Source organism: Phalangium opilio, unplaced genomic scaffold (assembly GCF_054372755.1).
Source record: "Phalangium opilio isolate 3A_F unplaced genomic scaffold, DU_Popi_V2 ptg000032l_1, whole genome shotgun sequence".
Taxonomy (NCBI): Eukaryota; Metazoa; Arthropoda; class Arachnida; order Opiliones; family Phalangiidae; genus Phalangium; species Phalangium opilio.
In genome coordinates this window covers 1975362-1990928 of record NW_028324159.1, presented here as the reverse complement: position 1 = coordinate 1990928, position 15567 = coordinate 1975362, and positions in this window count along the sequence as shown.

Genomic DNA, 15567 nt, shown 5'->3' with positions numbered 1-15567 from the left:
GAGCCAGCCAGAGCCCGAGCCCGAGCCCCAGAGCCAGCGCCAGCCAGAGCCCGAGCCCCAGAGCCAGCGCCAGCTCCGTTCAAAGCTCGAGCCCCAGTTCCGGCGCCAGCTCCGGCTCCAGCCTCCACCCAAGAGGAGGAGGAGGGTCCTGACTTGGCGCGAGGAGCGGGCATTAATGAGCCCAGAGAGGCGGCCCAAGATCCCGCTTTTTCTTGGGAAAAAGCCAAAGTAAGTTAGCTTAAAGGGTTGTCCCTCGGAAGCGTTTACAGTTAAATTTTTTCGTCTCTCTTATGAATAGTTGAAAAAAGGCGGAAAGGAGTGGAGGTATACGGGAAAATGCTCCACATCGGACCCCAAGGTATATTTCACGTGGAATTTTCAGAGAATTTACTTCTTTATTAATTTCATTAATGTTTTCGTTAATCTGGCAGTCCCCATTTTACGCGGATTGGGACGCTATCTAGAAGCACGAGCTTCTCGAAAGCTCGTCTCCCCCAAGACGAGCGTCAAGCCAAGTTAATTTATTTTTTTGTTTTGTTGTATCAATTAAAATTATAATTTGTTTTATTTATTTTTTGTTTTTGTATTGTTTTTTTTCTTTCTGTATAAAGTCATGGTACAAAATTCGTTTTTTTTCCCGATTTTTTTTGTTTTTTGTATAAAGAAATAAAATACAATTTGTAAATAAAACATTATGAAAATTGTCATAAAATATAGTGGTGCCTTTTTAGCCACATCGTAGTATACGATGAGGCTCTTAGTTTGACCCGAGCCATAGTAGTAGTAGTAGTAGTAGTAATAGTAGTGCTTGTGGCCGGAGTTACCGCTTTCGTTATCGTTATTTTTAAGCTTAAAAGAAACTCCACATTCCCACAACCCACCCATAGGGGTAACTGGGCTCGGTTAGAGATTTAATATTAATTAAAATTTTCTGAACCTGTATCTTTGGGGTCGGAAACTTTTGAACCTGTATCTTTGGGGTCGGATACTTCTGAACTTGTATCTTTGGGGGTCGGATACTTCTGAACTTGTATCTTTGGGGGTCGGGTACTTCTGAACTTGTATCTTTGGGGGTCGGGTACTTCTGAACTTGTATCATTGGGGATCGGGTACTTCTGAACTTGTATCTTTGGGGGTCGGAAACTTTTGAACTTGTATCTTTGGGGTCGGATACTTCTGAACTTGTATCTTTGGGGGTCGGATACTTCTGAACTTGTATCTTTGGGGGTCGGGTACTTCTGAACTTGTATCTTTGGGGGTCGGGTACTTCTGAACTTGTATCTTTGGGGATCGGGTACTTCTGAACTTGTATCTTTGGGGGTCGGGTACTTCTGAACCTGTATCTTTGGGGGTCGGGTACTTCTGAACCTGTATCTTTGGGGTCGGATACTTCTGAACTTCTATCTTTGGGGGTCGGATACTTCTGAACTTGTATCTTTGGGGTCGGATACTTCTGAATTTGTATGTTTGGGGTTTTAGCCACATCGTATGTCTGGGGTCGTATAGTCCACCTGACTTTATTAATTAAAATGAAAGTGGCGAATATAATTCTTAAAATAACCATTAATAATCTCTAAATTTTTTTGCCGGAATATTACAATTACAGCATGGGTAAATCATTTCAGCATTGTACTCAAGGTATAGAGGAGTTATCCACTCATTTGGGTAGGGTATAGAGGGGCTATTCATTCGAACGATGTGTCTACTATCATGAGCCCCTGGGCCGTCTTGTTTATCCTCTTGTTTTGTTCTTAATAAGAATATAAAACATTTATTTTGTATCAAAAAATATTTTTTGGTGCTGAGATTGCTTTAGAAAAATGCAAACGGTTAATCATTGGTAAAAAAGACATGTGTAAGCTATTTGCAGAGATGATAATTGTTTTACATGTTTTAAATAAGACTGAAGCTTCCACTATTGTGTTTATGCTCCTTGTTTGTTTGACTGAAAACCATCTAGGTGTAGGTCAGACCAAAAATTTCAAAAATTTATATTTTAAATCTAATCAGATACGCCCACCTGTTGAAAATAGGCCTTTTAAATTTGCGGGAGCCATTTTTGAGAATTTTTCTTTGCTTGTATGTTGTCAATTTATCTACCAGTAAATATTTGTGTTTGGCAGTTGGTTATTAAGGCAAATTAAATGGTTGTAAAGAGCCAGCAGGTTTTTGCCGCTTCTTTTTGTGAGTATTTATTTTTGTATGTAAAATGGAGGAAGATAATGTTGAGAGTAAGGATGAAATGTGGAAGCGCAAAGCGTGAGAAAGGATGAGGGCAAAAAGGTCGACGTTTTCATTGGATACTTAAGTTTATATAATCTTCTCGACACGGAGAAGTAATATTTTGTTTTTCCCAACTTGGATATTTATTAAGTTATCGAAACTGTTTTGCTTGGCAATTTGTTGTTCCCGAATGCTAATTCTTGAGCAAAATATGGCAACAGAAAGTCATAATATGTAGTGCAAAGTTTTGGGTACATAATCGACTTAATGAAGCTAACATTTCTTTTTACAATTGCATAGTCTAAATCGGACGGTGGGACATATACAACAAAAAAACACTCGTCAACATTGGATACAAGCAGTTGTCCTTGAGTTTGGTAAAAATAATCGTGATTTTCTTTCAACTTGTTCTTGTTACTTGACTCATTAAAAGTCAAGTAAAAATCCTTTTCTTGCGCTCTTTGAGCAACCGTTGTCTTTTTCTGGTACAATGAAAAGGGACATTTAATTTTAACAAGGTGGATTTTGTCGTCTGTTAGTATGACTCTGTCCGGGCTAGCCCCAAGAAGGGGAAAATTTGGATTAACTAGCAAACGCGAAATGCAAAAAATTATGTCAAAAATCAGAGTTAACTCTTAACATAGCCGTCAATGGGTGGAACACCGTTTTTTGGTCCTAATTTTGAAAATACTTATTGAAATCTCTTGAAATTTTAATGAGATATGCAATATAATGTTTGGTATTTTTGTTTAAAGTTTTTCTTTTTCAAAGCTTTCTGTAAGAACATTTAAACGAAAGTTAACCATAATTTAATGGTTTAGTCTCAGTTTAAATTGGTTTCCTTTAGTTTCACTGGTTCGAATCTCTTGAAATTTTGTGAGAGACATATTGAAAGGTTTTAAATTATCGTGCAAAATTTCGAAGTTTTAAAACGAATAGTTCTTTTCCTAAAATTTCCCTAAGCGACTAAATAGGTTGTAGGATTATGCACAAACAAAATTTTAATGAATTTTTTGGAAGTGAATTGTTCGTTTGAAAACTTTGAAACTTTGCATCCTAATTTAAAACCCTTCAATATGCCTCTCACTAAAATTTCAAGAGATTCGATCAAGTGAAACGGAAGAAACTTTTAAACCGTTCAAAGACCAAGCCCTTTAATAATTTGGGCTAATTTTCGTTTTAATATTTATAGAAAAACTATAAAAGGAATTTTTTTGAAAATTTCCAAAAATAGCAAACGTTGTTTTGCACATCTCTTTAAAATTTCAAGAGATTTGAACCAGTAGTTTCAACATTCTGGCTAAATAGCTCTGTTCCTCCCATAGTCCGCCTATGGCTTCTAGGATTTTTCGAGCGAAAAAGCCCAAAATTATCAACACGCGCTTTTACATAGGAAAAACATTGGCGTGTGAAGCCAAAGAGTGATCGAGTGGGCTGTGGTTGTAGCAAGGAAGGCAAAAATGAGAACCAGTCAAGGCTAGGTCTCTAGATCCGTGGAGTACAAATTTATAATGACTAGAATTTTTAAACTGGTCCCTCCTCAATTTTCTTTAAAGTTCTCAATTAATAAACTGATCCCAAGGACCTGTAGCCCCCGGATGTAGAATAAAAAAACTGGTCCGAATAATTAATAAACTGGTTTTGGACCTGTGCTATTTCCAAGACTGGTTGGCACGCCGGCGTATGCCGGTGATATTTCGGCGTCGCGGTAAAAACTAGAAATGTGGGGGCGCGCCGGCGTACTATCGGCGGCGTCGAACTCTAATTTATTGCAATGAAAATATTGTTGAAGTTAAATTTTCTTTCGAGAAATGTAAAATTTTTAGGTCTATTTGCAATGAAAGTGAAATTGTACTGGTCGTAACGCAATGTCAATAAATACGACATTTCTCATTGCCCTAATGCTAAATTTCATAGGAAATAATTGTTCCCACGATAAAGATTCGTGTTTTTACTTGAAAATGTGAACATTAGTGAGTTTGGTGTACCTGTAAAACCATATTAATCATGACGTTTATTCCCATTGGCCCTACCTCATCAGTTCCTTTTCCGTGATTGTTTTGAAAAGTAAGATGTTGGTTTGGCAGTAATCATATTTATTAGCAAACACACCTCAATTTACGTATTTAATTGAGTGCATTTATACATATATTGGTTTTGTTATTTATGGTGCTTCCTAGATAAATGTTTATATTGTCTTAAAATGATTTAAAAAGACACTATGGATTTATGCATTGATATTTGCTAAGCCATTGATAACTTTACACAATGCAACTTCACGACGAGGTTGCAACGTTCACCAAGGGTGCAAGAATCGACTTAAAAAGCTATCGAACGATTGTCGATACGATAGGAATAACATGGGTTTTTTGGTTCTCCAGCACTTCGAATCATTTAAAAACTAAAGCGAACTTACGTTTCGAATTACTTTCAAATTAAAGCGTACTATTCAAGGTGTGCCTTTTTCAGGTTTCATTAAAATTAATTAAGTCTAAGTATGATAATTTAATTAAAAATGTAAGTACCTCAAAAGATTACTCTACAGCAGACGACGCTAATTTTGCCATTTCACCGCCTTGAAACTTTTACTTGATATTATTTAATTAATGTAACACTTTTAATGATTAAAAACTTTACTGGCGGGTCTAATTTTCGTTTATTTAAGTGTATCAGGTGAAATTATTTACTTAAGATACCATTTTAATTTATTTTTTAGATGTTAGTTTCGACCTAGGCTTAATTGCCTTCCTTAGACAAACTATTGAGTTTGTCTATGCAATGGGCGACTGTAAAAGCTAGAGGATTTCTTATTCTTATGAGAAATTAGCTACAGAGCCTCCAGTTTCATATAGTTATTTAAACAGAGGCCCGGGATACACGGATTAGGCATAAACCAGGGATGGTGTTTAATATTCTACGACAGGAGTCACAGGACGGTATGTTTTTGATTAATTTTCGTGATAATGACGTTGCAACGGTTTAGGCCTACCGTTGCAGACGACAATGTACCGAAGCCTCAATTTTCATTTTTGCACTCGCCATCTAGATGGCGTTGCAAACATTTTACTCTAAACGGAAAATTTGACGAGGGAGAAGCCACACTGTGATAAAGTCTTTCTGAGGGTGTACAATGGGAAGCGTATTAAGCCTTATAACGCGGAAATACACTCGGGATTACTTTTCACAGTTTTTACTTCAATATTAGAAAGGATTAAAGGCATATCGCCCGAATTTACGGCATTAATAATAATAATAATAATGAATGAATGAATGGAGTTTATTGGGTATAAAAAAAGCCTACTGACTCACGAGATTATACACAGGGATAAGAAAAAACAACAGAATACAAATATACAAATATTTACCATGTTGAGGAATCTTCGACTAGTTACCATAGGTTTTAAGACATGTAAAATTAAGCCGTGCTATTTAATATCTTTAAAGTTAATTGAGAATATATCAAATTTATCACCTATGGTGTTAATTGTAGCCTGCATCCGATTTAAAGGAACAAGTATCTTTTTAGGGGCAGTAAAAGTCTTAGGGTACCGCGTTGATCGAGGCACATGGAAACTTAATTTTTCTATTAAATTGGGCAAGTTCAACCGGTTATTAATTAATTTGTAAACAAATTTGAAGTCATTTAATTGGCAAAGGTAAGAAAGGGTTTTTAAATTTAGAACTTCGAGTAAATGGTGATAGTCATATAGTTCATTCTGAAGAAAATATGTATGGCAATATTCTATGAATTTACGTTGGACACTTTCCAATTTAGCTCTAAGGTACAGAGCGCTACTACCCCAAGCGATACAACCATATAACACTCGAGACCGAACTAACGCCAGGTACAGTATTCGAAAATGTCTTAAAGATTTAATTTTCTTACAAATTTTTAGAGTGACAGCAAGTGTTCGGCGACACAAACCAACCGTACGGGTAATATGGTCTGTATAATATAATCCACGGTCAAATAGAATACCAAGGTCTTTAACAGAATTTTTACAAGGGATATCTACATTAGAGACCGAATAAGAATTGATTATCTCACGTGAGACCCTCCTAGTGAAGGACACGTGGATTGGCTTGGCTGGATTAATAGCGAGATTATTTTTTGAGCACTAAATAGCAGTCGCATCAAGGTCCTGTTGCAAGAGCTGGCTATCAAATTTGGAATTAATAATTTTGGAAATGTTATTGTCGTCAGCTAGTTGTAATAAATGAGAATGCCGAATCGAAAATTGTAAGTCATAGAGATAGATGTTAAATAACAGCGGTCCCAGTGAGGAACCTTGCGGAACACCACAGGAGACCGCGTACGTAGATGTAGTAATGTGAGAGTTACATTTCAGGACGTTAACGCGACCAGCCAAGTAATGCTTCACCCAAGCCAACAAATTGCCCGTCAATCCAAGTGCTTCAAGCTTATCATCGAGGTAGGCGTGAGAAACCCGATCGAAAGCCTTAGCGAGATCGAGGAAAATCACGTCGGACTGGCCTTGACCTTCGACCTGAGGAGCTACATAGTCTAAAAACGCCACGTGGTTTGTATCTACCCCTCTGCCAGGGACAAAGCCGTGTTGGCAATTATTTGGTAAAGCACCAAACCATCGTTGCAAATGTTGGTGCAGAACACCGTCGAAAATCTTGGCCAAAACACAAAGTAAGGATATCGGACGATAGTTTTTGACGTCACATGATGCTCCAGATTTAAAAACTGGAACGACCACTGCCTTTTTCCAAAATTCAGGAAAGCATCGCGTGCGCAGAGACAAATTAAAAATATGTTCTAAGACTGGCAGAAGCAAATCGCCACAGCCTTTAATTATAAAGGAAGGAATTTTATCAACTCCAGTGGATAACTTGTTTGGTAATTTCATGATAGCGTGATAAATATCGGATTGGGAGATAATCTGATCACAGTAAGAGTCAGTGACTAAGTTTCTGGTGTCCATATCGTACTTTGTGCCTGGTATGGTTTTATCAACAGCAATGTTTGAAAAATGATCAACAAAGGTACGCCCTAAATCTTCCGAATCCGATATAAAATTGGTACCAATTTTCAATGAAATTACATTCTCCCGAGTCAATATATTATTATTTACAAATCTCCAAAACTTTTTGGGATGGGCTAGTGCGTCTTGGCAAACCTGGCCAGCCAGGATGGACTTAATAATAATAATAATAATAATAATAATAATGAAATGAAATGAAATGAAAGTATTGTTTATTGTGTATACAAAAAACCGCGAGGGTTCACGAGAATATACACATTATATACAATTTACATACAGTGCAATACAATAAAGAAAAATGTCAATTGTGCCGAAACATTAATTACATACTTTGTTAAAATAGTTTACTTTGTTAACATATATTTCGTGATTTAAAACTTGTATAATAGATTTATTACATTTATTTATCGAATATCTTTGTAACGCATGCAAAACAAGACGAAAGAACTGCTAAATGAATTATAATGTCGTTGCATACGTTGCATGGGATCGAGTTTAATGTTCTTGACATAAAACGTCTGAGTTCGTCGCAGACTTTTAGGGACTAGAAAATTTAGTTTGACTAATAATGCACTCAGTGGTATAATATTACGAACTAACTTGAATAAAAATTTGACATCGTTAATTTTCATGGTGTATTCCAAGGACTTAAGGTTTAGTTCATTTAAAAGGGAGTCGTAATTATATGGTAAATGACTTAGAAAAAAACTATGAACGTATTCAACGAACTTTCTTTGTATTCCTTCTATGCGAGTGCGAAGGTACAGACTACACCCTCCCCATACCAGAGAACCATACAGGGCACGAGAGCGCACTAGACTAAGGTATAAAATTCGAAAATGATGTAATGACTTAAGTGAGCGTGATAATTTATAACAGACAGCTAGCGTCCGCCTACAGCGATTAACACAATTGGCTATTTGCTCGTGAAAAAATAGTCCCCTATCAAAAATAACTCCCAAGTCATTTACTTGCGATTTTTGCGGAATTACCGCGCCATCAACTCTAAATGAGGAATGCACCTCACGACAAAACCTTCTCGTGAAAGTCACGTGTATGGACTTTGAAGGGTTGATCGCTAGGTTGTTGCGAGTACACCATTGGGCAATGACATGCAAATCTCCCTGTAGTCTCGCAGAATCTTCAGGTGTATTTATAAGATGACAAACTTTGTTGTCATCCGCAAATTGGAATAGCGTACAATGCTTAACCGAGAATTGCAAGTCGTACAGATAAATATTAAAAAGCAATGGTCCTAACGAGGATCCTTGTGGGACCCCGCAATTCACCCTATAGGACACATCTGTAAGTTGACCGTTACATTTTAACACATTAACACGGTCTGATAAATAGCTGCGTAACCAACCCAGAGATTCACCGCCAAGGCCCAGAAAATGCAGTTTTTGGAGAAGGACTCCGTGGGAGATACGGTCAAACGCCTTAGCCAAATCGAGATAGATTACATCGACCTGGCCTTGACCCTCGACCACAGGTCCCACGAAGTCCAAAAAACATGTCAGATTAGTGTCAACGCTTTTCCCCGGTAGAAAACTATGTTGGCAATCGTTGGGAAAAACGCTGAACCATCTCTGCAGACAAGAGTGCATAACCATATCGAACAGTTTTGCAAATACGCTAAGCAGTGAAACAGGTCTATAATTCTTAGCCTCACAGGCCGGCCCGCTCTTGTAGATAGAGACCATTATGGCCGATTTCCATTGAGTGGGGAAGGTTTGTTTACGAAGGGATAGATTAAAAATATGCTGCAATATCGGTACAAATGTATCCTCACATCCCTTAATAATAAACGCCGGAATACCATCCACGCCAGTGGAGAATTTTGCAGGTAGCTTCTTAATGGCCGTTCGGATATCGTCCGCCGAAATTCTAGGGCAGGTAAATGAATTACTCGCAATTTGAGGACAGTCGTAATCGTAACGATCATTAACGTAGGTGGTATCTGTCGCAATAGTGGAGAATTGCGACCGAAACACCCTAGCAATGGCGTCGTTGTCAGTGACTATAGTGTTGTTAACTTTCAGTGCTATGGAATGCGATTTATCCCGAATATTTCCATTTACGTAACTCCAGAACTTCTTCGGATGTGCAACAGCCTCCTCACAAACCGCTTTGCAGTGCTCCATACGATCCCTAACTGACAGTCTCTTTACTATAGCCCTATATTTCTTAAAAGCAATGAAATCATCCAATGCATCAGTGCGCTTACGCTTCTTGTGGTAATACTTTTTACGGTTAATAGCATGCTTCAGTTCTGCCGAATACCAATGAGGAAACCTCAGAGACCCGACAGAGCCCTTTTTAGGTATAGCTAACTGCATAGCGTTAGTGACATTGTTGGTTAGCTCAGTGACGCAAAAGTTAACGTCGTCATTGTCATGAATTACAGCCCAATCCGAGTCACGAAGCGTTCTATACAAAAGATCGTAATCACCCAAATGATATCGAAATGACTGCCCCGCCACTCTGACCGGTTGACACAATGTAACCGTATAATCCACGGTAAATGGGGGATGATAAGCATCCACATTCACCAATGCATCAACAACGGCAGTGATTGCGAGACCATTTATATTACAAAGACAAAGATCCAAGGTATTGCCAGCTTTGTTCGAAAGTGGATTAATTTGGTTAAGATTTAAAGAGTACATTAAGTCAAATATTGGCAGCGCCTTAGATTTAGTAGGAGAGGTGCAGCCCTGAGTGCCATTGAGTATCCAATCTATGCCGGGAAGGTTAAAATCACCGACGAAAATAAAATCTATATCGACGGCCGAAAGCTCTTTTACAAGATGATCGGACATTCGCTTATAAACACCGAAATCGTAAGCCGGGCGGAAATAGGCATTAGCAATAATTAAAGAGCCACCATTGGCAGTCTTAACTTGTACTACTACGCATTCGTCAATAGTCTCAAGATCCTTACGCCTAAGAGAAACTAAGGAAGACTTGATGGCAATCAGGGCGCCACTTCCACGAACATTTTTAAAACTGGGATCTGGGCGATCCGCGCGAAAAACTAGGTAGGTATTCGGAAAGTAGTCCCGCGTAAAATGATTCTGATTTAACCAAGTTTCGGTTAAACATATTATGTCAAAGTCATGAGAGGCAATATTATCTAGGAACTGAGTTGATTTCGTACGTAAACCGCGAACATTTTGGTAATATATAGTCAAATTGTCCATGGCGTTCAAAGAGGTTATTCGTCAACTGGGTGTGTAGGAGTAAGCTCACTGCTATGTTTATACGTGTCTCGCAACGGTCCCGTGAAATCAGTGAGCAAACAATCCACCGGCCATAGAGCAGGATCGGAGAGTTTGGAGAATTCGTCGTCATCAGAGCAGGTTACATAGAAGGAGGAGTGACTCGCGTTGGAATTCTTTGGCCGAAGACGGACGCACATAGCTGTCTGGAGGCCCTCGTCCTCAACAAGAGTGCGCCGAAGATCCTTGGAGAGCAAATCAGGATCGAGCCAACTTACAAATAAGGCCTTACGAGGGCGACGTGGTTCCCGACACGCCGCTTTGATTTTGGAATTGGTTCCGGAGCCCGCAACAGTGGGCTTGCGGACACGGTTCGGAGGCTGAATGGTAGGTGGTGCGTTTACTGCAGATGGCGCAACAAACGTACGATTTGCAGCCGACGGAGGGAGCAGTCCCATCAAAGGGAACTGTGCCGCTTTGCCAGCGAATGATGCACTTTGTGGGAATGATGGAGGTTGGTTTCTATGAACTGGGCCATTTGAGGAGGCGGAACGAGCTTCCGCCAGCTCCTTCTGCAACTGTGTGTTTGACCGTTCCAGTTCAACAACGCGTGAATCGATGGTCATCACTAGAGTTTCTAGAGAATCCATTTTGGAAAGGAGTTTGTTCAGTATTGAGTCAGGTTCACGTAGGAGACTATCAGAGGTGAAGTATTTCGAAAGTGCGTCATGTAATTCATCAACAGTCATACAGTGGCACTGGGAGTTGTACTTGTTTTGACCCACATCGCAAGAGTCGGAAAGTTCGTCCAGAGAGGAGTTATCGGAAGATTTACTGTTGCGGGCCGCCTTCCGAGCCGCTTTACACTCTTTGTAGGTAAAGGAAGTCGCGCAGCAAGTCGAATGAGCTTGCCTATGGCACCCAGCAGAGCACTGCGTACGCTTCTGCTTCCCGAAAAGAGGCTGGCCACAACAGACGCACGGGTCCTTAGGCGGAGGCATTTAAATACCACAAAAAGAGGCACAATACCGCGCGGAGTAGAAAAAACCACTCTAGGCGGACGAAAATCGCGCGTAGCAGACGGCGCGACGTGAAAAAACCCGTTTTAGTAACGTCTGAAATAAGGTTATACCATTATGCTACGGAGCGAGTCCGGCGGAATACCCTACTCACACTCTGGCAAACCACGACCGTCAGTACCGGAGGAAAAACGTAAAAAAAACGAAAATAAAGGCAATTAAGGCCGACAAAAGTTTAAGTACCTTTAGCGGAGGTGATTATATAACGGAAGATGCAAAAAACCGCAATTAAATCGCGAAAGGAACCAGCGAACGAGCAAACTGAAGCGGAACCGCATTGACAGCAGGAAAACCGTAGCAGACGACGCGATAATAATAATAATAATAGTGTTTACTTTTCAGTAAAAAATAAATTCCACTGAAGGCAACCTGATTAAGGACAAGACCCATTATCGCAATGGTTGCCAAGACAGACATACAAAAATTAAATTATAATAAATTAAATTAAAACAAAAACAACAATTTTTAGGGTTGTAAATTTTCCGGAAAAATGAAACGCGGAAAATTTTCCGCTAATCGGAAAAATATAAAACCAGCAATTAAGTGAGCTTTGAGTCAATTTATCAAACTTTTAAAGATTTAAAACATTCTCCAGTTATTTTTCCATCTTTAGTAGATTTATTAAAGTTCCGCCAAATATTAGTGGTTGATTTTCCCATAATTTGTGACTTTAAACAGGGTTATCAAACTAAATAACATTAACAACATAACACCTCGTTTCCCTTACAATGACGCAGACGATCACTATCCTTTATGCCTGATAATTTTAGTTTCACTTGGGAATCTTAACGGTTAGGTCTCGACTCTCTAACGCCTTATACCGTCATAAGAGCAAACTGTAACCCTATGCATGCAAGCGATAGCCAATGAGTGAGCTTTTGCTATAGAGAATGGGGGTAACTAGACTCTGTGGCTGACAATCAAAATAATGAAGACAAATGTTAACTTACAGCACTGGCTGCATAGAGGTTTAATAGTCAAAGGTTTACTCTTAACAAAGTGATGGCCATTGAAAGAAACCACATCAAAACAATGCGACGTAGCCGAAAAGGAAACGCAGGAATAGCACGTTCACACGCAAGAGAATTAACTGAGCCTTTGAGGCAAAAAAACGGTAAAATAAACATTAACGCAATACACACTCCGAGGACACCCGTAGCGCGTTTCGTCATATTAATAAGATAACGATAATCAGAGAGAGAAAAAAAATGTGATAGTCATTGTGATAGTAGAATTTTTATTTTATTGTTAAGTTAAATAACTTAAACACAATGTCGGACTTACTTGAAGAATTATCTGATGATCAGGAGATGGAAAAACAAAATGAAGACGGGGACAGTAGTCAAGACGAAGATAACGACGAACGGCCAACTATGCCTCGGTCTAAAAAAATAAAATTCAGGATTATTTTAACACTGCTAACGAAGGCTTTTCGACGTGCTCTCTTTGTGAAAATACCCTCAATTGCGTGTGTGGAAACACATCAAGTATGTGGAGACACTTCAGTAAGAAGCACTCGACAGAATATATTAAGCTTCAGTCTTCAGAAGAGAAGAGCCAGTCGATGAAGCAGATGACTATCAGGGAATCATACGATAAAATTACTAGGGCTGTGCGAGCCTTGATTTTTTGGGTTCGAGCCGAGCCTCGAGCCTTCTCCTGCAACAAAAATCAACTGCTGGGACAGTACTGAATTTTAAATAGCTGGACAGTTTTTAGATAACCTGATTTGTGACCTTAGACCGTACCCTACATTGCGAAATGTCCTCCTAGATAAGTGTCTTGCTATCCCAGTATCTACGCACGTTTACTACGGTTGATTGCAAAATACACTTAATGGATACGAAATTGGTAAGCTAATGGACAAGAAATTTGCAATCAAACGGTCATATAATCAGCAGGCGAATGAACACGAAATTGGTAGTCTAGAGGACCCGAAATTTGCAATCAAACGGTCAGAAAATCGGCAAGTGGATGGACGCGAAATCAACTGGTATGCGGTTATGAAAGCGCATGGTGAATAGACGCAAAAATGGCTTGCGGATGGACACCATGAACGCGATATCGGCTGGCGAATGGACGCGACATCGGCTGGTAAATGGACGCGATATCGGCTGGTAAATGAACATGATATCTACAGCCAAATGGACACGATATAGGCTGGCAAATGAATAGGATTTCGGCTGGCAAATGAACAGGATATCGGTTAGAAAATGGACAAGATATGGGATTGCGAATGGACAACATATTGCCTGGCAAATGGACAACATATGGGATTGCGAATGGACAACATATCGCCTGGCAAATGGACAAGATATCGGATTTCGAATGGACACGATACCGGCTGGTAAACGGACAGTTCCTAACATTTCGATCGAAACCATAATTGGGAGGGCCCATTGGACCGCACTCCCGCAGTTTTGGCGACTTTCGAAAAGTGTTAAATAGCTTCAAAAGACTGCACTTATCGAAGGTGTTCATTGCTATTTTATCTCCAATAATAACAGAGTAGCAAAGAGTTATATTTTCAAACGATTTGAAGGCTTATGTAAATATAAGGGAATGGTGAAATAAGCCATAATCCGTAACATTTTCTTTGATATTATTGTAAAATTATGCTTATAAAGATAAATTTATATTAAAATCTGGGTAAATTAACATTTTAGAGTTAGTTGTTGAAATATAATGGATTTTTAAAGAACGTTTTGCTTGTAGTTCAAATTTACATCAGCAGAATGTAAATAACCAGACTAAAACTGAAAATCCGAGACTTAATATAGTCAAGCCGGCGGACTGACTTAATTTAATCTAGTGTAAGAAAAAGGCTGAATTTAGAGCATTCGGAAGACTGTTAAGTGACTAATAAAATTAGTAATAATAGTGGACTGTTTACTTTATTGCTTTTAGGCTTGTGTTTACATGTATTATCAGTCCCGACTTTTTAAGACACCTAGAAAGCACACGGACTGTTATAAGATTGTACTACGGAGCCCATGTGCTACTGGGGTTTCTTTTGTTTCTCCAGATTTAAGTGATTTGTCGGAATTAATTCAATTTTAAGATTTCATTCAGATTAATACTTTTAAGTGAACTAGATTTAATGGAGTAACAACACACCCACTTGATACCTATAGAAAGTTGGACTCTTCCACACTATGTCGGACACTCTTGCTTTGCTGTTGATTTACCTGTAAAACCGGGTTTTCTAAGGGTAAACTTAGTGTTTCTAACGTTACAAGAGAGTATATGGGAAGAACATACAGGACTTTTAGTTTTGAGCCACATCGTATGATGTACATCAACGATGAGGCTCTTAGTTTGACCTGCCCTATTGTTCTTGTAGTAGTAGTAGTAGTAGGGGTGTCACAGTCCTGCCTTTGGCAGTATCAAATTTTTCGATCGTCATTTTTGAACGTAGAGAGTGAATATTTTTCTTTTTAGTTAACGTTACAGTTCACAGGTGGAGTTTTAAACTTAATACTGGGAAGAAATTATTTTTTTAACTTTTCTTCCTCCACGGAGAATCGTACCGCGGACCTTTCATTTGCCAGCCCAGTACTATACAGCCTCGCCCAACATCGCTTGTTAAGAAACGGTCTCGAATAAAGCGCTATACTCGGAGAGAGAGGTTTTTCACAGACATGGTCCCCTTCTCTCTCTATCTCTTCAACTAGGATTCATGATCTTATCCGAGGCCAGGAGATCTAACTTCGCGGTTGGAGAGGCAAAATCATATTAAATAAATTTTTACCGACCGGACAGAAATTTTTATCACTGTTTAGGGTAGGGCATCGATTGGCTATTCACTCTGATTTTATGCACGGTAAATCATTTAAGCATTGTAAAAGATTGCGTTATTCACTCATTAGGGTAAGGTATAGAGGGGCTATTCACTCGTACGATGTGGCTACTATTACGAGACCTTGGGTCGCCTTGTTTCTTCTTCTTCAAAGAAATACTCCTTTTATCCCGTGATGGTAACAACGCGTGGTCAGGGAGATAAAAATACGAGTAGGGGGAGAATTCACTTCT